We start from the raw sequence: 23,626 nt of genomic DNA, 5'->3' as shown, positions 1-23,626 counted from the left end.
GGATCGCTAGACACGGAGACAGGGGTGTGTGTTCACCGGAAGAAAAAGTTTGCTCCCACCCAAGCCCTTATTGACGCAATGACCCAAGCTCAAGAGGGCTTGATCAAGTTCAACAGAGAGAAAGACGCACTGACAACAGCCCTCGGGAATGATGAACACGGAGGACATGTACGAGGCAAAGGCAGAATTCCGTGGAAAGTAGGGTTTTCCCAGGACAATGACCCGTACTGTTACAGAAGCCGTAAGAGAAAGACGGACCGGGATGCAGATCTTTTGGCGAAGTTTGCATCGGAACTCCATGAGTTGAAGCAGACCGTGCATGAACTAGTAAAAGAAAAATCGGCTGCAGGGCCGCATGAAGATCATGAAGCGGATTGCGGAAGCTAGCAGCGGAGAAGCAGCGTGGCTTCCACGGATGCCCCGTCTGGTGCTAATGCACCGACGATCGAGATTCGTGCACCGGAGCCTCACTACCCCGTGGATGATGTAAAGGAGTTGAAAGAATGTGATCTGCATTATCCCGTGGGGAACGTTTCCACGAAGGTAGCTACCGGCAGTGCTTTACCCTGTACACCTGGAGCACTCCACCACAACAACCCCATTGCATATGGCTATGCTCGTGTCACGGTGGAAGACATAGTCCAAGAGTTTGAGGACCTGGAGATTAACAAAGCTACACCCGAAGGGAGAGAAGACTTGGAGATGTCACGCGCCAGATCATTCTATGGAAAAAGAAGTACATAGTGTTTCCAGGCGAGGCGCCAAGGCTAACAAGTCCAAACCCCTCCGATGGTGGTGGTGGTGGTGGTGGTGGTGGCGGTGGTGGTGGTCGTGGTGGTTCACCTACACCTCCTTCACGCCATTCGACGCCGTCCCCCGATCCACAACCTCCGGCGGGTACGACGCCCTCCAATCCTCCTCCGGCGGGTACGACGCCCCCCAATCCTCCTCCGGCGGGTACGACGCCCCCCAATCCTCCTCCGGCGGGTACGACGCCCCCCAATCCACCTCCGGCGAAGAAGCAGAAGCAGGCGGACAGCAAGGAAACCCGCTCCTGGACTATTAACCCGGACCCTTATGTACCTAAGACCACAAGGGTACCGGAGCCATCACTGAAGCCTCTCCTCCCAAGGCCTTGGGAACTTAGTGAAGCTGAAACCAAATTGGCCGCGTCTGCTCATTATGAGAAATGAAAGGCGGATATGAAGGCGATAAAAGAGCCTGAGCCCAAGCAAGTATTCACTGAGAAGCAAAAGAAGTGGGCTAAGGATTTTTTGACGACACCGTCCCAAGCCGAGCTGAATATGCCTGACGACTATGGACATGAACTTCGTAGGCAAGCAAAAATATTGAAGGAGGAGAAAGAAGAAAGTAAAAACAGCGGGAAACAAGTTGACCAGCTCGGGATGTAGAATAAACAATCGATCCCCCAGCTCATAGTGAAAGCCGGTCCGGAAGAGGACCCCGAGATCATAGCAGCTGCGGCAGCACTTGGATTGACTGTAGCGAGTGCCATGAAACAAGCGTCCGAGATGGGTTTGACTCTTCGTGCCTTGTTAGGCCTTGAGGATGCGCCAGTATGTGAGATAGCATTACAATATCTGCAGAATGGGCCTCTCGCCGAGCCTGCGTGGGAAAAGAGTCTACCACCACAAATGCGAAATCTGCTACGTTGGTACAAGCATTTCATAACATGGGCCGACAAAGAATATGTTTATGCGGATGTTACAGAGGAGCATCACACCAAACGGTACTCTGTACAAGTTCATATGAGTGAATTGTTCCAGCTGTTCAATCTGCGCGACCTCGACAAATCTATCCTGAGTTGCTACGTTCTGTAAGTGATTTATTTCTATCTCATCTCGTTCTTCATTGCCTGCACTATATATATATATTGTCCTAACTATATTGTTGCGTACGCTATTATGCAGATTGAAGATTTGGGAATGCAAAATAAGAAACATCCATGATGTTGGGTTCATTGACCCACATATCGTTAATGGACATGTGTTACAAAATCACCCCGAAGACGTGGAGAAAGACTTGTACAAGTTTCTTAGAAAGCATCAACTCAAAAGTCATATTCTATTTCCTTACCATTTTGGGTGAGTGTTTCTGTCTTGTGCCCATTCTCTTTTGTTTACTCCATGCATGGTATGTCTAATCGATGAGTTATGCATGACTGTGCATGTAACGTGTCCGCAGGTTCCACTGGATTCTGCTAAATATTGAACTTCACACCTCCAGAGTTCTAATCATGGACTCTATGGATTCGGATTCAAAGCTTTGGGCCGACATGAGAAAAATGCTGCAAAAGTAGTTATTTTCAATCATTTGAGCTCTATATCGATCGGTCTCTTTCGTTCATTTCCTAATATCAAGTAACTAATAACTCCCTTGTTCATTTAGTTTTCTTTGCCCTGTAGGGTTTGGAGACGGTTCTCAAAAGAAATTGTCGGTGAATTCAAACATGAGCTAGATTTTAGAAGGTTAGTTAATGTGGATAAGCAGCCACCGGGGACCAATCTATGTGGATACTATGTTTGTGAGAACATCCGGAGACACACCTCTGAGCGGAAGGCATCGGATAGCGTGCAGAAGGCGACGGATAAATTGCGGAGGAGGCTTAGTCCAGAAGCTCGCTTCCGACCAATTCAAGATGAATTAGCAGGATTTTTCATGAGGAAAGTCATCAATCCTAAAGGAGAACACTATACCGAGGACGAAGACATTTATATGCATACCCGAGATTGAAACTTGTTCGAAGTTGTATATGGTCATCCATCCTAATTGTGTATGGAAACTTGTTCGAAGTTGTATATGGTCACCCGAGATTGAATATATATTATATATTTCTCTTGAGTTCTTCTTGTTTGAAATTTCATATGCATGTATATAGTAGCGTAGAATATGTGTACTGAAACTTCATCAAAATTAAAATAAAACACAAAATAAAATATAAAAGAAATAAAACACTACAAACTAAAAAGAAACCAGGTTTAGGGGGGCTAAAACCCTAAACCTGCGGAGGAGGCCTTTAGTCCCGGTTAGCCACGAGAACCGGGACTAAAGGTCCTCCGCCCCGACGGACTCCTGGCGCCCACGTGGACGGGCCTTTAGTCGCGGTTCGTAATAGGCGCGACTAAAGGGGGGGCCTTTAGTCGCGCATATTTAGTCCCGGTTGCACAGCCGGGATTGGCCTTTGCGAACGGGACTAAAGGCATATTTTCTACTAGTGGTTGTGCACTACAACTGAATAGTATGTGCCATCGAACAAGCTGATGAGAACTTTGCCATTCTGGCAGCCTATGATGTCAGATGCTGCGCTCTGATAGGTGCCCAAGTTGAAGCTTGCCCGGCTGACGATGTTGGCAAGCTCCGAGGGTTGGGGTTGCATCGCGAAGAAGCGTGCAGGCACACTATGAAAGGACCGCTTAAAGATCCTGCTACCGACACAAGTATATCAAAGGACCGCCTATTGATCCTGTTACACAGAATCCTAATACAGTACAAATTTCCCAAAAAATATCTAGAAAAATTGGCCTAAAATGCAGTGTGTTCCATGTATACAGCTTCATTAATTAATCCTGGCCTGTGAATTTCACCTTTAGTTTTCTAAAAGGGCAAAGTTTCTAAGTACAAAAAAAAACTTCTAACCATAGAAGGGGAAATTTGAACATAGTTTTGATCTAGGTCGACACGTGTGGGATGGGGACACGGTAGGGGTTGGTGGGTGGACGATGAGGAGGTAGTGTTATGTTATTCTAATCATTTGCTTGTTACATGATAGGACAAGTTTTACTATTATCCATTAGATGGAGTAAATTTAAATTTGTGAAACATTTTTGGTATAATAAGAGAAGAAAGGATTTGTCAGATTTGCCTCTGAAAAAATATACTCTGGCGAGCTGGACAGCTCGTTGGGTCGCTTTCAAACTAGCATGTGCTTGAGAGATAGTGTTGGTCTCCTCAGCAGCTTTACTATCACTAGAGGAGAATATAATTTCTATCAGACGGACGGTAAATTTTAAAGGCCAAATTCTCTTAGTGACTGGATTTGAAAGGTTCTCTACTATCCAAATTTTATCAATTTTGGATCCCTTATTGGGCCCCCATCCGTCACAAATTTGGCGTTCAATCACGGAGGGTCGTGATTTCCTGGTCCAAGGTTTAAGGCGTAGAATTGGTCATGTGCATAAAACGGAGGTGTGGAATCATAATTGGAATCCTAGGGCAAGTGTTATGCAGCCTATCACTACCCTTCAACATGCAAATGTGTTTTTGGTTAGTGACCTTATCGACCACACGGCAGCCTGGAATGGGAATTTAGTGCGCCACTCTTTTCTTCCGATGGTCGTAGAGTAGATCTTTGGTATTCCCGTATGTACTCGCAATATCACAGATTTTGTTCTTTGTCTCATGAGAAAAATGGGCACATTGCAATCTCGTCTGCATATAATATGTTGATTCAAACAAAGGATGAGCATGCAGGTTGGTTGTTCAATGAAGCTGGTTCTTCAAACAGGTCCAATACATATGATTAGAGCAAATTTTCGAATGTATCAGTACCATCAAAGCTAAGAGTTTTATTGCGGCCTCATGCCAGACATTCCCTGCCAATCCATGATGTTCTTCGACACACGAAAATGGAGGCTACAAATAAATGTCCCTTATGCGGCAAACTGGACTCATGGCGCCATGCTCTGATTGATTGTTCTATGCCCAGATTTGTTTGGCCATTGTCGAAACACTATAAAAAAAGACACTTCCGTGACATTTTGGGCCGAACGAATATTTTTTCTGTCATACTTATGACACTTTTATGACGATAATTGTGACAAAACTCGGTATCATCATAGATGTGGTGGGGTCCTACATCTATGACAAAAAATCATGACAGAAAATGGGTTTTTCGTCCTGGGCGGGCCGGAGACGCAGCTCCATGACATTCTTTGGGCCGTCCATGATGAAAAAAACCGTGGTAGAAGCGAGGGCGAGGAAAATATCGGGGAGTTCCCGGTTACGGTGGGTGGTCGGGGGCCGAGCGATGCGCGTTTCTCTCGTACGTACGCGCGTGTGTGCGAGGCATTGGGCTCTAACTGAACCCAAGCGAGGCGTTGGGCTCTAACTGAACCCGAGCGATTGCACTGCAGGCTACGCGTTACTGAACCCGAGCGATCGATCGATCCCTTGCTGTTAACTGAACCCGAGTGATTCCTTCGCTACTGCTGCTAACTGAAGCCGATCGAACACTGCTGCCTCCTTCCCTGGATGAACAGTGAGTGTTGTTGAGGGGGTTTGGATGAACAGTTCCCGGTGGGGGGTTGGATGAACAGGAACCCGTGGTAGTAGAGGCCGTTGCCGCTGGATGAACAGTACCCCGATCGATCGAGCCGGTGGATGAACAGGACCCCTGGAGGGCTGGATGAACTGGACCCCGTGGAGGCCTGGTGGAACAGTAGCCGGTGGAGGGCTGGTTGAACAGTAGCCGGTGGAGGGCTGGATGAACAGTAGCCCGTGGAGGGGTGGTTGAACAGGACCCCGTGGAGAGGGCTGGTTGAACAGTAGCCGGTGGAGGAGCACGCGGTGGAGGCTGGATGAACAGGAGCCCGTGGATGAACAGTCGCAGGTGGAGGCTGGAGGAGGTCGACGGTGGATGAACAGTAGCCCGTGGACGCTGGAGGAGGTCGGTTGTGGAGATGAACAATATCCCGTGGAGTCCCGTTTTGCGGTACGCCACACCCCTCCCGTTGAACAGGACCACCGTTTCGACCGTAGCGCTCCAACACAAGTCCGTTTCCTCCGTTTTGCGGTACGTCACACCCCTCCCGATCAACAGGACCCCGTTTCGACCGTAGGAGGTCCGTTTCCTCCGTTTTGTGGTACGCCAGACCCCTCCCGATGAACAGGACCCCGTTTCCACCGTGGCCGGTCGAACACAAGGCCGTTTCCTTCCGTTCTGGGGCGGTACGCCAGGCCTCGTTTCATCGGCTTTTTCCGTCCAAGGCGGTTGGCTCCCAATGAACACGACGACGCATTCCGTTCCGACCCAGTCGGTTGGCTCCCCATGAACACGACGACGATGCAGTTTCTACGTATGCGCGAGTAGGCGTTCAAGACCCCGCCCATATGTACGTACGTGGCCGTATTTTCTTTTTTGCACCCTGGCCGCTGTACGTACGTGTACATGCTACGTGTGCGCCTCTACATCGACCACTATGTACGTACACGTTCGCGACCAGAATGACAAAGCTACTTACGCTTCGACCAGGTGGGTTCCCGACTGTCAGGCACTTCCTTCCGTGTGAAGATGTAGCTGGTGGGTCCCAGCAGTCGGGGGGCGAATCATTTTTCTTGCCCGTAATATGGACGCACTTCCTTGCGTGCAAAGATGTAGCTGGTGGGTCCCAGCAGTCAGGGGGAAACGTTTTTTTTCGCGACATACGGTGGCCCGTCCGGTGGGTCCCTGCTGTTAGGTAGAGGAATAAGTATTTTGCGCGTAATAAGGAGGCATTTCCTTGCTGCGGCCGTGGACCCAGCTGTCAGCCTCTCAACGTACAGTAATCTTCCGATGAAAGTCGTTCGTTGACCACATTGACCACGCCGCGCCGAGAGCACCAAGGCGGTGGACGACGGCGAGTCCTAGAAAGGGAACGACGCGGAGCCGGCCGGGGAAGACGCGACAGTGGTTGCCCATGCGGAGAGGAGTATGAGGGTTCACTGGTTCAGCTGCGGTGTGAGGCTGCCGTTGCCGCAGTGTCTGGCCAGCGGTGGGAGTAGTAGGGGGCAGTGAGGCATCCGCGGCAGCATAGCCGGCCACGGGAGGCAAGAGCACGCGGTGGTTTGGACGGCTGGAGCAAGAAAATCAGAGGTTGAAGAAGCAGGACGACCGTTGGATGTTAACAATCCAATGGTCACTGGTGATAGAATCATTTGTCGACTAAGTTGACAAAGCCCTCCGTCCGCGTCAACTTAGTAGGCCCACAAGTCAGCCTCCCACTATCGTGGGTCCCAGCTAGCAGGGGGAGTATTCATTTTTTTGTGCGTAATAAGGAGGCACTTCCTTGCGTGCGAAGATATAGTTGGTGTGTCCGAGCTGTCAGCGGGAGTATTCATTCTTTTTGGCGTAATAAGGAGGTACTTGCTTGCATGCGGCCATGGACCATGTGGGTCCCAACTGTCAGCCTCTCCATGTACGTCCCTCTTCCGATGTTGTCGTTTGTTGACAACGTTGACCACGCCGTGCCGAGAACACCAGCGCGATGGACGACGGCGAGACCCAGGAAAGGAATGACCGGGAGGCGGCGAAGCCACAGCAGTGAGTGATGTGGGTGAGTAGAGGGATGGCCTGGCCAGCGGTGGGAGTAGTAGGGGCGGTGAGGCCTCGCGGCAGCACAGCCGGCCACGGGAGGCGGGAGCAGGCGGTCCCGCCGGCGCTGGATTTGGCGGCTGGAGCAAGAAGATCAGAGATTGAAGAAACACGACGGCCGTTGGATTGACATCCAACGGTTACGTCTGCTAGAATCATTTGTTGTCGTATGTAATAAGTAAAAAAATCTTGCATACGCGTGAACTTAATAGGCCCACAAGTCAGACCATTCCCTATTTTTTAATAATTTATATTTAGCTCATTGCAACTTCTTATGCAATTTATTGCAGTCCGTTTTTTTGTTGGCAAGGGCCAGGGTTAAAAATTTAAACGAAATTTCGCATATTTCTGTGGGTTCCAAACTATTTTTAATACCGAAATGTCGAGCCAGATTTAAAGTACTTTGAATATATATTTGAATTAGGTTAAAGCCCAGTGAAATTGGAATCTGAAAATGTGAAAAAATTCAGAAATTATAAAGTAATTGCCAATTTGTCATCTGTTTTTTATATTTACAGCCCATTTCATATTACTTTCAAGATTTGCAGGCGTCTTGAAAGAGTTGCAGCCCATCAGGGCGTAGAAAAATAAGTAGGCCTGGATTGGGTATTCTTCAGAAAAAATAAACTGGGCTCATTTTCACAAACAAAAAATAGCTGGGCTGGTCATGTGGTGAACATAAAATATAAGCCTGGGCTAGACGGGCCACAGCCCAGTTGAAACCCTGCTCCGTCTCAACAATAACAAAAAAAATACTGCTCGAGTAGCTACGGCCCAGGTGTCAGCCGATCTTGTGCTGTTCTCTTGTCTATTGACTATATACGCTGACAATGTCGTGGGTCCCAGATGTCAGGAAACCACTAGCAGTAAGCATTTTCTTTTTCCATACGCTGACAATGGAGTATATATATATAACAAAAAATGAGGAACTTCCTTGCGTCCGGCCATGGACATGGTGGGCCCCTACTGTCATCCTCTCCACGTACAGTCCTCTGCCGATTCCTCTTGTTTGTTGACCATGTTGACAACGCGAGAGGGCGGCGCCGCGGCGAGCGCAGCAAAGCGCGCGGAGGACGACGGCGAGGCCTCGGAGGTCGGCGTTAATGATTTAGGAGACTGTGGGGCGGCGATGGTGCGCTGAGGCGCAGCCAGCCGTGGGAGGCGGAAGCAGGCGGCCCCGCCGGCGCTGGTTTGGTTTTGGCGGCTGGAGGAAGACAGGACTGAAGAAACACGACAGACTGTAAAAGCAGCAGGAGTACTTAACAACCTTAACTGAAACCAGCAGGGGCACTTAACAACCATAGCTGAAAGCAGTATGAGTACTTATACAGGTTCAACCGTACAAAGCACGCCTCGAACAGTGCTACTTTGCCTACAGTTAACCAAAGGGTGAGGCCGCCAAGCCCCAGGACAAGGCCCAGGCGCCACCCCGCGCATCCACAACCTTCTGAAAGCGGCTTCATCTCGCAATGTGGTCAATAAACAGGATATTCGCTTTAGAGCCATGGAAAAGCAGGAACATAATCTTCTGTCCTATTCTCCAAGATGGACGGGCCTTCATTATTTGAGACCACCCATGAATAAGTATCTTTTCACCTCCAAGGGGAATGGAGTAGGTCGACATAAACATCATGTTGTGACCAAGCGCAAGTCTGACCCGACCATGGTCAGGCATCTGTATAGGAACAATAGACCCGGGCAGTTCCTGTTTCAAGAAGATCACAGCTGTAAAACTGTGCATAAGCAAGAGTTTATGAACAACATATATAACAGAAAACAGCTCGTACCATAAGTTTCTCAACACAGTTGGACCTGTTCAACGAGTGCAGCAGTGGCACACATATCCCACATGGCCTTCCACCATTGAAACGCCCCACAAGGACCTCAAGACGATCAATAAAGTGTAGGAACTTGTGGATGTCGTCCAAGTCAACTTCAGTGCCATGAGTAACAGCCGAGTTCTTATAGAATAACAAACGAGTAGCCTGCTTAACTCTGAAAAAACCTACACGTGCCACCAATTATAAGAAAATATTAGTTAGAAGTAGCATCTTCGTGAGAGATTCGTTGCTACTTCTAAGTTAAATTGATTAGTTAGACAGAATAGGTGGATTAAGAAGTAATCGAGGCAAGAAGCAAGAACCAGATACAAAACTAACATGGATGAACAATTGGAACGACGTCGGGGTGGAAGATCGCAGTGAAGATGAGACCAGGTTCTGCTATTTCCATCAACATTCGTGCGCCAACTTTCAGTCCGTAACACTTGAGAAAGTTTATCCAAGTTCGGCCATAAAAAAAGCAGCGATCTTCTTGGTTCATGAACCCAACTCGAAACTTATATCCATGGCTTGTCTTCACTGTGACCATTAAACTGGTGTATTCAGTTATGGCAAGGCCGAGCATCTTGAGTACATGTGTTCTGGCAGAGCAAGGAATGCACTGCAGGAAAAATAATATGAGAACACAATGTATTCCCTATATCCAAATCTAGAAATAATTTCCTCCTTCACGTCAGTGTTGACCATGGTACTAGTACCTTTTATCCAAATATAGCAATCCAAATTTCCAAATTAGTCGACAGCATGTTCAAAAAACCCCACCCTCCCGGATAGAAAAGAGGATTCTAGGAACATACTGTGCGCGTTTTAAAATCCTGTGTTAGGATGAGAAGGAACAAGTGTGGCGTCTCGCCGAGGGCGCAGAAACCTGTAGGGTCCTCGCACTTTGGGCACTGCAAATGAAACACACTAGATTCAGTAGGAAGAAAAATGCATCAACGGCGGCGGCTGCCATCCTAGGAGTACCCGCGACCAAGGGACTTGGATTTATCGGGGATGGATGAAGAATTCGTACCAGGTTCTCCATGAGAAAACCCTATGCAATCGCCGAGCGGGGTTTTCTCTGAACAAGCAGACGAGGGAGAAGGGGATTCAGGCCCAGTGAAATATTGCCGCTTCGTCCGTCCAGCTTACTGCTAAAGCTGGAAAGGTGGGGTTTTTTGTGATTTGACGGCTCATTGGGCATTACTGCGGCGCTACGACCGGGGTGTGTCTACCGTGCAGTTGTGCACTCTAATTTGGTGCATATGGCACGTGGACCCCGTTGCCGGATGCCCCACATATCAGCGAAAGGAAGTAGAAAGACAGGAGTAACTAGTTACACATAAATATATTTTTGACAGAGAGATACTCCCTCTGTAAAGAAATATAAAGATCTTTTATATCACAACTTTATACATAAGAAAATCAAGGGGAATATATATAACATATATATTTATAAAAACAGAGTTTTTTTAACACGGTATAGACGAGTTGGTGATGATGGTGTGCCTGCCATCCTGCAATATAGGCCGTCCGATTTATATCTGACGGATAGGAAGGAAACTATGGCAATTTTGCAAAAAGGTACCCACACACCTCTCCACATTTGCAAATAAGGCCTTCCCTCGTTCATCCTTTTCTCTCACAAGATAAAATACTCATACAAATGCATCTTGATGTTACGTGCAACGCACGGGCATTATGGGGGTTCAGCTGAGAAATACTCAGACAGGCTCACGGTTCTGGACTTTGGGCCACAGGCCGGTGGGCCTGCATGTTTGGGGGCCCATGTGTTCTACCTTAGTGCTTTTCATGTTGCAAGCGGTCGGTACGGTGCTGGTTTTAGATGTTGTCGCAAGGCGAATACACAAAATTGAATAAAGCACGGCAGCTGTTGGAATGAAATCAAACGACAGTTCCTAACAAGCAATCAGAGTTGCAATTCTATCAACGATACTGTCGTACTACTTATACACACATGACACTTGTTTCACCATGCCAGAGTATTACATCAAAATCTCTCGGAGGATAGATCAGTTCGGCAGTTGCGTGCTACTACTGAAGAATTTCAAAGTTGATTTGGACCAGTTCTCCTTGCTGAGAAAGTTCGATTTTGACATCATCCCCTACCGCAAGATATGATTTAGATTTGAACCTTGACCATCCTTTAGCATCAATCATCATGCGACCATCCTTTGTACTTACGGTATATTGAGCAGGTTCATTCACACTAAGGCTGCGCATGGTAAGAGAAACTTGGCCACGGTCGCCCGGATTGTTGAACGACTCCCTCGTTGCTCTAGGAATTCTCTGTTTGCAAACAAGAAGACATACAGAAACAGTTACATCAACACAGTGAATCATGTGAAACAAGATGGAAAGAAAAAAGAACGAAGCACTTGGGCGGCCAATGCTTTCCAAGAAGGTGGGCATGTCGGTTTTTGTAAGGACTTTGGTATATGAAGTGCGAACTGCAGCCCAGCTGTTGCCGGTGCAACTGCTGGTTCCGTTGCCGCTGCACGGGCCGGAGCAGATGCAAGTGCAAGTGTTGGTGCAGGTGTCGAAGCCGTTGCTAGTGCCCGTGCCCGTGTGACTGGTAGTGCCGCCGCTGCTGCCGGAGATGGTGCTCCTTGTAGAGCTGGTGCCAGTGTCGGAGCAGGTGCCGGTGTCGATGCCCGATCCTCCGGTAGAACAACCTGATCCACTGACGCGGTCGGTGCCCAATGCTCAGCTCGATCAGACTGAGCTGTTGCCGCTGTCAGTGCAAGAGCAACTGCCGGTGCTCGATCCGTTGCTGAAGGTGGTACCGATGTGCGAGACAGCGGCGATCGTGTCTGATCTGCTATGATCAGCTTTCTAACTTGACTAGGCTCCGTGACCGTGATCCAGTCTTTTTCTTCATTTCTTTTAAACGCGAGAAGGACTAATTGTGGCGTGTTTGTTAAACCAAACTGTAGTTCATCATAGGGATTCAGCTTGTACTCAGACAACAGACTAATCCAATTTTTTCCAGTAATATAAGTGATGGACAGTGCCTTCGTTACTGACACGACATAATAAGTGAAACCTGCAAAAATATCCATCGTAGAGCAAACCAAACGGTTTATTCTGTGATGAATGTCACATGGCAAAACCTGCATCGTAAAATTGCAGCAAAAGAAAGAAAACATGACATTAAATCAATAAGATCTAGACAGTAAATCAATAAGATTTACTTGATGTGACACGAGTGAATCCTTACCAGGAAATCACTATGTTGAAGTACTAAACAGAAGATTGGTCGTCCAACTACGCGTGGCATGCAGGGCCCCCGCCTACTCCCACAAGCAGGACAGTCCAAAGGTCGTGACAAATCGTATGGACCGAACATCCATGGGACTGGAAATCCTGGTGGGTGCGATAAACCCTGCAATGCATACAGATATTGGAGTGTAACCATAATTGATAAACCGTCCTCACAAAAAAGATGATCTGGATACTTCAAAATATACAGACTAAATTGAGTGGACAGACATTAACATAGACTGTTCTCAGGACTCACCACACACCAAAAGCGGCAGTACTAAACAATACAGGGTTCACAAACACAAATCAAGTACTGAACAATAGTACTTACTACAGACAAGCAAAGTTGCACTAATTAAACTCTGCAGACTATTTCTTGCCACCGACCTACGGGATGAACCCCGCATAACTGACTAGGCCATGGACTTCGTGAGAGATGTCTACCGGCACCATCACCATCTCCTCAACCTTGGCGAACCTAATAGAGTGGTCTTTCCACTCATAAACATGACGATGAAGACAGGCCACATCAGATTTGTCGGGACGCTTTACAAGAACCACACCCTTCGTAATCGAAGGCACAACCAGGATATTGTTGTGGTCAAGTACAACCTCGAGAACACGCCCGACGACAATGCTACAGGAAAACACTAGTTCAGGACACGTGGCGACAAGGACACAGCAGCTGGATAGTTTAGCAGTAGAACTCATCCTCAGGTCTTCCAGTTCACACGGCATGACTTTCAGAACTTCATCTCCATCGCGGACCTGGTAATAATTCAAACAGAAACCAAATATTTTATTACTACCTCCGTTCAGAAATATAAGATGATTCTCAATATTTTACTCCATATATGACTACATATACGCACAGAAATGAGTGAGCAAAGACACTAGAACATGTCTTCAAAGGCATGAGAGCAGAGGGATTACTTGCAATATCCATAACACAAGTTACTGATGCAAATATACCCTCTTCAAAGGTAGCATTGATGTTCATAAAGTAGTTGAAAGTAATCTATAAGAAATCAGTGTCAACCTCTCGCATGTTTTGGTCAAAAGAGGAATTTAGAACCGCCATTTGGCACACAAAAATCACATGCAAGATCACCCAGAAAGTGGTACTACTAGTACTAGTACTGCGTGTTAGATGAAAAAACACGATCAAGATCGAGAAAAAGATCGTCAAGAAGAGATATTACCTGGACTTGCTTAATGAGGGATCCCGGAGAGGGGGGCTTGGACAGGGCGATGGCTTTGAGCTTGTCTGCGGTAGTCTCGGCGGGGTGCTTGCGCTTCTTCGTACCATGAGCCTCGACGGTTTTTGCCAGAGCCATAGACATCACTTCGGCCGGTGCTCCAGCGTCCATCAAGAAACTGTCAAATAGAAATAAAAGAAAAGAAACCATAATCACAAACCCAAAAGAAGAATAGAGAGGGAGTTATAGGATCAGTCTCGGGGTTGCAAGACCGGGCCTTGGCCAGAATCAACACCATTGATGCGCTCACCTTTCCTTCTTTGGGAGAGAAGAACAATGGCAGAAGCAGGTCGGGGTTTTCTTGAAGAAATGAGGAACAAGATGAGGGAGAAGCGAGGGTTGGGTAGAGAGGAAGCTGAGAGAGAAGAGTGAAATGATGGTTGCTTCGTCCGTCCAACTTACTGCTGGAAAGGAGGGGGTTTTGTGATTTGACGGCTCATTGGGCATTACTGCGACGCTTCGATCGGGGAAGTCTACCGTGCAGTTGGGCACTCTACTACGGAGTAATTTAGTGCATGGCTGGTGGACCCTGATGATGGCTGTCCCACACGTCGGCGAAAGTGAGTAGCAAAGTTCCCGACGACCGTCGAGGAGGATGCGCATGGTAGAGCGAGTCCACTGTTTTTTCTGAAGAAAAAAAATGATTACAGCAAGCGTTTCCACTCTTACGACGGAGGAGTGCGAAACACGGTAGCCACTTGAACATACACAGTGCTCCTACTACTAGGCATGTGCCGTGGTTCATACGTCAGTACTACATAATCTTGTTGCTAGTGTAGGAGTAAGATATGGCGATAACAAATGATGTTGTGCGCATGTCAACTATATGAACAGTAATGTAACTATATTGAGATGAGAATGCAACCAAACACACCCAAACACTTTGTGCTACAGTGACTGATCTGCACCGTCTGATTTTCATCAAACGGTCATGTTGCGCCGAGACATGGACATGCCCATGCAGAGGACGCCTAAACACCACCGAAGTCCCTCTGCTTCTCGAGGCGCACGACATTGGTGATGCAGGGTGCAACGGCCCGCAGAGCCCGCTCCCGGTCGATGGGAGCCAGCTCGTCAAAGACGGCGTCCAGTGGCACGAATGGATTCCGGTGACGGAGCTCTGAGAGGATCTGCCCGGCAACTGCGATGGCAGCCCGCAATCCCTCCTTGTCCAGCTCTGCCCCCACCATCACGCGGAGACGGCTCAGCTCCTCGAAGAAATAGGTGAAGAAGGAGACCAGGTCAGGAAGCCGCAGCTCGTTGAAGTCAACGGGGTGGTCAAACGGGTTTAGCCCGACGGCCGGCATGGTCGCGCTGGCACAACGGTAGGCATCGCGCAGCCACAACACGTACGTGGCAACTTGGTCCACCAAGTGGCTGAGGCGATCCCGGACCTCGTCATGATCGGCCCGCTCCCGCTCCATCCGCCTCCCCTGATGGCCTATCGTATCTCCCGCTTTCAGCAGCAATGCCGTCGACGCCTCGAGCATCTTTGTGGTGGACGCCTGCCGCTTTTGAAGTTCCGTGAACTCCCGCACATAACGGAGGAGGATGGCACTACTCTCCTCCTCTCCTTCTTGCGCTCACGGAGCTCCACGTCCTTGGCCCTGAGCTCCGCATCCTTGGCCTCGAGCTCCGGTGTGAGGCGCCTCACCTCAGACTCCGTGATCTGCTGCGCCGCCATGGCACCAGGTAGAAGCAATGGGGAGAGGAAGTAAAGGGGGCGAAATGGCTGAAAGGCAATGCAATCTACGGGAAGGCGGAGGGAGCCAGCCGAGGAGCGGGGAATCTTTAGGTTTTCACCATGGGAAACACCAGTTGACGACTTCTCACAGCAGGGAGCAGTGGGTTTTACAGGCGAGTCATCGTGACTAATTACTGTCATGCCTGCTCCCGCCAATCAAAAAATTAAAAATCCTGTCGCGCCTGCTCCCGTCAATCAAAAAATTAAAAATCTTGCCCCGCCTGCCGCACCCAAAGACTAGAGCAACGCCGCGCTGGATATTTAAATTTACCTGCCGGCAAGGAGATAAAAAAGGGTGAAAGAACAAATGTGGGGGCGGCCTAGCTAATCGGTCACGCTAGCCCAACTAGCTAGCCACCGTGCTTCACTGATGTAATCGGCGGGAAAGGTGGTCTTTTGTGATTTGACGACTCATCTACTTGCTTCGGCGCTACGACCGAGGAGGACCCAGAAAACGCGCGGTAGGGCGTCCCACGTCTCGGCAAGGAAGAATATATGCGTGCACCACCCGGGAGGACCCCGAAACCGCGCGGTAGGGTGTGCCACGTCTGGGCACGGAGGAAAAATGTTCGTGTAAAAATATATCAGACGTAGTAGTACCTATGGTTCGACCTCGGGACCCAACCAGTCGGTCGAAAACACCCCACTAGCCACCCAACTTCTTCATGCTAACATGGCATGGAGGATAGGTGTGGCTAGCTCTATCTCGACCAGCAACAACGACTCTTGTTCTAGGCGCTTCTTCTATTTTCCAAGCTTTTTTTAGTTATAATAACACCAAGGCAAGCTAGCGCCGCTCTTCGTGTGTGCCCGTGCGTCTAAAGGTTACACGATGGAGAGGAGAGAGAGATCGAGGACCTGGGACCCACTAGTAAGTGAGTCAACGGTCATGCACATGTTCACGAGGCACTCCCTCTACTCTACTCAACGTAAAACTGTATAAAATCAAGTTATGGGACAAAGCCAACAACCGTTGTTGTTTCAGGCTATCGACTTACGCTTTGTAGTCCAGGTTGCCAGTTCGAATCTCGTCTTTCAGATTTGTTAGTTTTAGGTCCAAATTTGATCAATGACAAGTGGGACCCCCGTGTATTGTTCCGATATTTCAGTCTAGGATGATTTTTTTGAACAAACACTTTGCGCGGTTAGACAAGTAACGGCATGAGTTACACGTTTACGAACAAAAATGACAACGACATAGAATATCACATCCACCCCGCTGCTTAGATGCTATGGTGATACAAGCAAGGTTGTCAGAATCACGATTTTGAATCGGATCGGAGCTCTGATGGTAGAATCGTAAATCGTAGAATCTTCACTACCAGGATCGTAGAAACGTAGATTTTATGAACAAAAATCGTAGAATCAGATGGGTAAGTTTGAATCATAAAGTCATAGAATCATATAATAGAATCGCGATTCTAACAACCTTGGATACGAGTTTTTACATCGTTGGAAGTGAGATCCAATGGCTTGGGGGTAGTCATTGTAATTATGCGCAATTTCCAAACTCTCCAAAGTTTTTTTGCAAATAAAACATTCAGGCCTCGTGTGTGCCGCTGCATCTTGGATCCAACGGCTCTCTGTTGCTCATATTAGGTCCTCCCCGTAGCTTAATTAGCCGCTACGGTGATACGAGCATATAGGTCGTATGATCTGTGATCAGATGGCACATGCGTAGTACTTGTACTTTCTGCGCAATTCCCAAACTCTCTCAGTCGTACAGTGCAAAAACATTCAAACCTCCTACCGTGGGCCGTTAGATCTCCGTGAACTCGTATCACCATAGAATCTACGGTGCAGGAGCACCTCATATTCACCCATGCGAGAAAACATCAGGTGCTCTCGCAGCTTGGATGCTACGGTGATACGAGCTTCGAGGTCGTTTGATCTGAGATCCAATGGCATCTGAGCAGTCTTTGTGCTTGTAAGCAGTGGCCGGACTCTTTGGGGGCTTTTCTACAAAAAAAACATTCGAACCACCGAGGAGTTGTTGGGTCACAAATCCAACGGCTCCGAAGAGCTTGTATAACCAAAGCATCTAAGGTGTGGTAGCACATGATATTCTTACATACAGGAGAATATGATGTCCTCCTTCATCTTAGATGCTACGGTGATACGAGCTTCGAGGTCGTTGGATATGGGATCCAAGGGCATCTGAGTAGTTTTTGTACAAATTGTGTGCAATTCTCAAACTCATTAAGGTTTCCTGTAAAAATATTAAGACATCACGTGAGCTGCTATATCTCAGATCTACAAGCTCCAAGCAACTCGTATCAGCATATAGCATCTAAGGTGTGGGGGCAGATGATATTATCTCGGGGAGGAGGGGGTGCACAACCAATCGGTGTTTGGGAGCTAGGGTGGGGACAAATATAATCTAAACAATCCTAAACAGAGCTTCACAAATTTATCTAAGGTCGAGGGGTTAACCCCCGACAATCTACATAGCTCCGCCTAAACACAACATTTGCATGTACTGTAGTACTAGACTTAATATTCATGTTTCTGTTTCCTGTTCATTTTAAATATTGAATTGAGGACCATGCATGTCTTACATTTTACTCCCTTCGTTCCTAAATATTAGTCTTTTTAGAGATTTCAAATGGACTGGCACATACGGATGTATATAGACATATTTTAGAGTGTAGATTCACTCATTTTGCTCCGTATGTTGTCACTTGTTGAAATCTCTAAAAGACTAATATTTAGGAACAGAGGGAGTATTTTTGTATCGTGTCATACATGCATGGTTTGGAAAAATAGATGCACTATACTTACTGGATTGTTGTTGTGTTCGTGTGTGTGTGGGGGGGGGGCATATGCTTAATACATACAAAGTTTTCTCACCACCATATTGTTCATCTTTTAAATTTGAATTTGCAATGAAAAACTTACTGGGATACCATGAAATGTGAATCCACGTTGAGATCACTATATCACAAACTCACTCTAATTCAAGAACTCGTCATAAATCAATTACCACGTCGAGATTACTATTTGCAAGGAAAATACGGGCATTGTAATACACATAGATTCATTCGGCAATTTAAAAGATTCCTTTCGTATTCTCGAATGGTACCCAACGGCGTACCAGCCAGACGTTGGCTCATGTTGATCCTCAAAAAAAAAAACCGGGCTCGTGTCCTTCTGGTGGCATGCATGGTACGCACATTAGCAAACCCCAACCAGTCGAGCGTCCGCGTTTCGAGTCGAAATATCTGACGGCCAGAATTCCAGCCCTAGGAAATTCCCCTCATGTCCCCGGTCTATAATGACTACCGATGAACAATGGAGGGATGATTTAGTAACTAGACAACGTTACCTACCGTGCCGAGCATGGTTCAATTCCCTCGGTCGCCGCTCCTCAAGGTCACCCGTCAACTGCATTGCCTAGTACTATTACTACTACACTAGGATGAGCACAAAATTGAGCCCGTTTGTTCGTGACAAGTACTAATTGAGTTAATATATCAGGGACCCCTAAAAAAAGAGTTAATATATCAGACAATGCACTGGTACGGACGAATTATCCTTTTACTCTACATATATAACTTGTCTAAAGTCTAATTAAGAAAAATGTTTGACCAAATCCTTTCTTAAGAAATACAACAGGACACATGTATCGCTTGAAAATTTATTGCATGATGCACGTTATGATGTTGTTTCGAATCCTGGATTTTAAATTTCAGAAAATCCAAAAGTGACCAGAAATTCATGAAACTGGGCATGGTCACGTGATAGGGCACAAATATTCCTTCGTAATTTTTTCTTCAATTTGAGACAAGCTGCTTATGACAAGTTGCATAAATGAAGAGCCAAGGTATTTTGGAATAAAGACCTGTCACATTAAGGCGAACACTTTCACTATTGAAACCGTGGGCGTTTACGTGCCGCCACGAGTTCCGCTTCTCATCGGCAGGTGCCGTCCGAGCAAGCGTGTGAGTCGGCAGGAGGCGTGCGAGCAGACCGCTGCACCGGCTTACAGGGAGGCGTGCGAGAAGACCGCTGCGCAGGCTCACCAGGAGGTGAGCCCTTTGACCAGGCTCCGCCGTGTACCTTCGTCCCAACTGCTCCCACTTTTAATGTCGCCGGCGCCGCAGTTTAAAATCAACCCGGACTACCCGGTATCGCTACAATCTTCTCTCTTCCTCTCCGATTCTCCAATCGTCTACCTCCAACCAGCCTGACCTAAATGTATGCCATGCCGCATCACGATGGTCTGCGCTTAGTCTTCCAGTTTCCCGAGGAAGACACCCAGCCGGAGTTTCAAGAACATAAGGCGCTTTGGGACGAGCTTGAACCGGCCTTGCGGGAAGACGTCGCGCCTGTCCCCGCTCCCGTTCCGGCTCCCATCGCACCGACTGCGCCAGCGCCCATCCTCGTTGCATTGATGGGCTGGGGGCCACACATTGTCGCTGAGCTTGATGCCACGGGATTCCACGAGGTCCCCGCCAACTTTCATGCACCCGTGCACCTGCCAGCGCATGCGCTTGCGCATTCATAGATGCGCACGCCCGTGCCGGTGCCCGTGCACCTGCCAGTGCATGCGCCTGCGCGTGCACTGACGTGCGCACCCATGCCGGTGCCTGTGCACACGAATGTCTCCGCCGCGCCGTTGCCAGCGCCTGTCCCTGCGCGGGTGCCAGTGCCCCCCTCAGCGGCATGGATGGCCGCCATCGACCGCTTCCTTACACCAACGCTAGTCGCCTCCTCCGGCCAGTTGACTCGCTCCTGGAGACCTAAGTCCAGAACATTGTGGCCTTCCTTGAAGCTAGGGCCAACGTCCAGGAGTACGCCAACAACGGCGCAAGACGCCGCCGTCGCCGTCGGTCACTGGCCCGACGACACACAGAGCACGGCAAAGGAGCCCCTTCCCACCGCAAGACGCCCCCGCCGCCGCCGCGTAATCTAAATTTGTCATGAAAAACGTTCGGATTGCCATGCTTAAAATCCGAACATTTATCATTTCCGTTTATTTTAGATCGATCGTCGTATGAATGTAAAGTCGGAGTCAGACTGAATGAAATCTATGGTTTGATCGATTGAATGTTCTGCTAGAGCCGTATCAAACTAAATATATAACGTCATCAAGCCACATGTGTTCCTTCTCATCCAACGACCTAGACTGCTTCAATGTCGAGCGCTCAACACATTTAGTGTGCAGTTAATTTCATGCCAAAAATAGTGCTAATCACATAATAACACGTAAATAATATCCTACTTAATATCCGCATGCACTTAATATACTTACAAATTAACGTGCATTGCACGTACACATTGACTAGTACTAATAGTACGTGAAACTGGTGCCGTAACTTGTGAACGCGTCCAGATATGGTCAACGGCAACATCGCCCGCGAGTTCTTCATGTTTGCCCGTGCGTCTAAACGCAGAAGGGGAGGAGAGAAAGAGAGCACACATGGAACCCACCAGTAAGTGAAGGCGAATAGTACGTGCTAACGAGCCGGTCCCACTAATGTACTAAAAATAATATTACATGTTATCCATTAAAGAGGCTGTGATAATATAAAAAACATTATATGAACAAAGGGGGTACAACAAATATTATTGTTCTACGTATGTTGCCTATTCGACGTGCGGCTTGAAGGCCCTCGTCGCATGTTCGATCCTCGTCCTGTATTTTTTAATTTGTATATGGGTCCAAATTTGTTTCATGACAGGTGGGCCCCTCTGTGTGTAGTTTGTGGCACTTTAATTTGTGGGTCAAAATTTGTTCCATTCCAAGTGGACTATCGGTGTGTAGTTTTGTAGCTTATTTGTAATAATCAGAGTTTTTTGCAATAATACCATGGTGCGACGTTGAAGGTGAGAAAGGACGTGCGAGAGAGCGATGACTGAGCCAGAGGGAAATCAATTGGGGGAGGTGCGGGGGTCGCAACGGTGTTTGGAGTAGTTGTGGGCCGAATGATACGAAAATATAATCTACCACCGGAATAAATGACTACACAAATTAATCCAAGGTTGGAGTCCCCCTCGCAATGTAAATAGCTGAGGCTTTGCGAGGGATGGAGAGGTAGCTTCAATGTATGGAAGATACGGCGTGAGAAAGCGAGGTCAATCGAGAGACATATAGATAGAGAGACAAAGTGAGTGTGGTCCGGCATCTAACATATAAAGCCTCCTAGAGTACCCGCCGTTCTGGAGGCCTTCGCGCGCGCGTGATCGCTGGCCACTCGATCAGCTCGATCGCTTGTTTTTCAACATTGATTTTTACTATTCACTGCTAGATTTTGTTACACCTTGCGCTGCTTCGCTGGGTGGCTGCCAGTGGACCCATATAATCATTGGTCCACACTGCAGCGAAGGGCTCGTCGACTCGGTTCGTGACCAATGACGCTCCCGGTGAAAAAGCCCTAGATCGAGCGGTCAAAACAGATCACGCCCTCATCGGTTCCTTCCACTCCCTCGACACCACCTCCCCTCCACCCGGCGGCGCCCCCTCCTTTCTCCCCACCCGCCTTCCTCCCCATCTGGCGGCGCCTCCTCCCTCCTTCCCACGGCCTCCCGCACCGCGCGCCACCGGCTAGCTGCACCACCACCGCATCCTCATATACTCCAGCCCACTATGCCAGCAAGAGAGGAAGCTGCGGGAGGAGGAGAGCCCATCCCATGAGGAAGATGCGGGGAGGAGCTCTACCCGTCTCAGTTGCCGGCCGGGACTGGAAGAAGAGGAGACCCAGTGCTGGCGTCGGCTCCTGCGATGCGGGTTGACGGCCAGTGCAGGTGAGCGCGGCGTGCAGTGAGGTGCCCTATACAGGTGGCAGCGGCCGTCAACACAGGAGCGGCGCCGCGAGCGACGACCCTTGGTCGTCTTCAGGTGCGCGCCGTCCGTGGTGGACGATCATGGGTGTTGGCTGGCGGCCGGAGTAGGGTAGCACGTCTCTGTCCTTTCTCTTCTCCCGTCTCTGTGTATGAGTGTGTGTGTTCATCGTTTCTCCTTTCTTCTCTCATGAAGAAGGGGCTTCTCAGTTTTGGAACAACAAACCATGGAGGATATGGGTCTGCACGGGCTTGGAGCAGGAAGCCATGTCGGCCAAGGTGAATAAGCAACACATAATCGTTATGCTCAAAATATGCATTTTTGGAAATTATTATTATTTGTTCTTAAGATATCTATACTATTTTTGCCTGAATAATTAAAGCCATCTACTGTATTGATGATTTGTTAGGTGAAAATGAATGAAAAGGAGCTTGTAGTTTTGTGAATAATTCTGATACTTTTGCAGTCCGCTTTGTTAGTATCATAAGATTAGTTATACAGTTAGACTCCAATATGCTGCCGCTGTAGCTACCCGAAGGACGATGCAATGTTCCAATTGAAAAATGTAATCATAGCATAATATAGTTGCACAATAGATTTCTAATAATTTAGAAATGATTTAAACACATAACTTCATAGTGTGCTTTTGTCATTAGACATGGAGGGATATTCTGTTCTAGGAAATTCACTTATGACTACATTCACAGGTTGAAGATGATGGTGTTGTCTTCTTCCTTCTGATTGATTTCCAACAGCTTAAGAACTTGTGCGGTGGTGTCAACCTCTTATGCTATCACGGAAAATCCTAAAGAAGCCTTGCTTTGCATGGGAGCTGTAGTTCATCTGGTTGATGCTTCTTTTCATGCTAAAATTGTTAGTGTTGTCATTGTGCTTTGTTTTTTCACTCACTGTTCTTTGATCTTGATGTTTTCTTCAGGCTAAGTGCTCGTGCTATGGAAGCGACGAGGGCTGCCGCAGTGTAGACAAGGTCAATATCAGGCTTTATAACCAGACTGAGACAATAATTGCTTTGAAGAATTTGAAAGTGGCTATATTAGTAAGAATTTGAAGGCGGGCTATGAAAGTCAGTATGACAATGCTAATTTGCAAAACCATGCTAAATGCTAAGATTTGACTCTACAAGTAATCGAGTTGACCGTGTAACATGCACCTAATGCGAATTTGCATGTATCCTCATGTCTAGAACTCAAGATTATAGGTTTTGGTGTTCTCCATGCCATTTGTTCTCATAATCCCCTGAGGGCTACCGATTTGATCTTTTGTTGTTCCTGGTGTACCGATTTGGTATTCTATTTGTTCCTTGATCCTCTTCCTTCACTTTTGTTCTACTATTATATGGTT

The 23,626-nt window shown here is 47.8% G+C and overlaps 1 long non-coding RNA gene across 1 annotated transcript; it reads left to right on the top strand.

Annotated features, from left to right (window-relative positions):
- The first annotated feature begins 22,432 nt into the window (after positions 1-22,432).
- Positions 22,433-23,253, top strand: LOC123142861 (uncharacterized). The gene is made up of 3 exons (XR_006470604.1): positions 22,433-22,542; positions 22,972-23,110; positions 23,202-23,253. It is a non-coding gene; the product is annotated as an uncharacterized lncRNA (long non-coding RNA).
- Positions 23,254-23,626: the final 373 nt, after the last annotated feature.

This window comes from Triticum aestivum, chromosome 6D (assembly GCF_018294505.1).
Source record: "Triticum aestivum cultivar Chinese Spring chromosome 6D, IWGSC CS RefSeq v2.1, whole genome shotgun sequence".
Classification (NCBI taxonomy): domain Eukaryota; kingdom Viridiplantae; phylum Streptophyta; class Magnoliopsida; order Poales; family Poaceae; genus Triticum; species Triticum aestivum.
The sequence above is the reverse complement of the archived record's forward strand: the minus strand, read 5'-3'. Positions and strand labels throughout refer to the sequence as shown.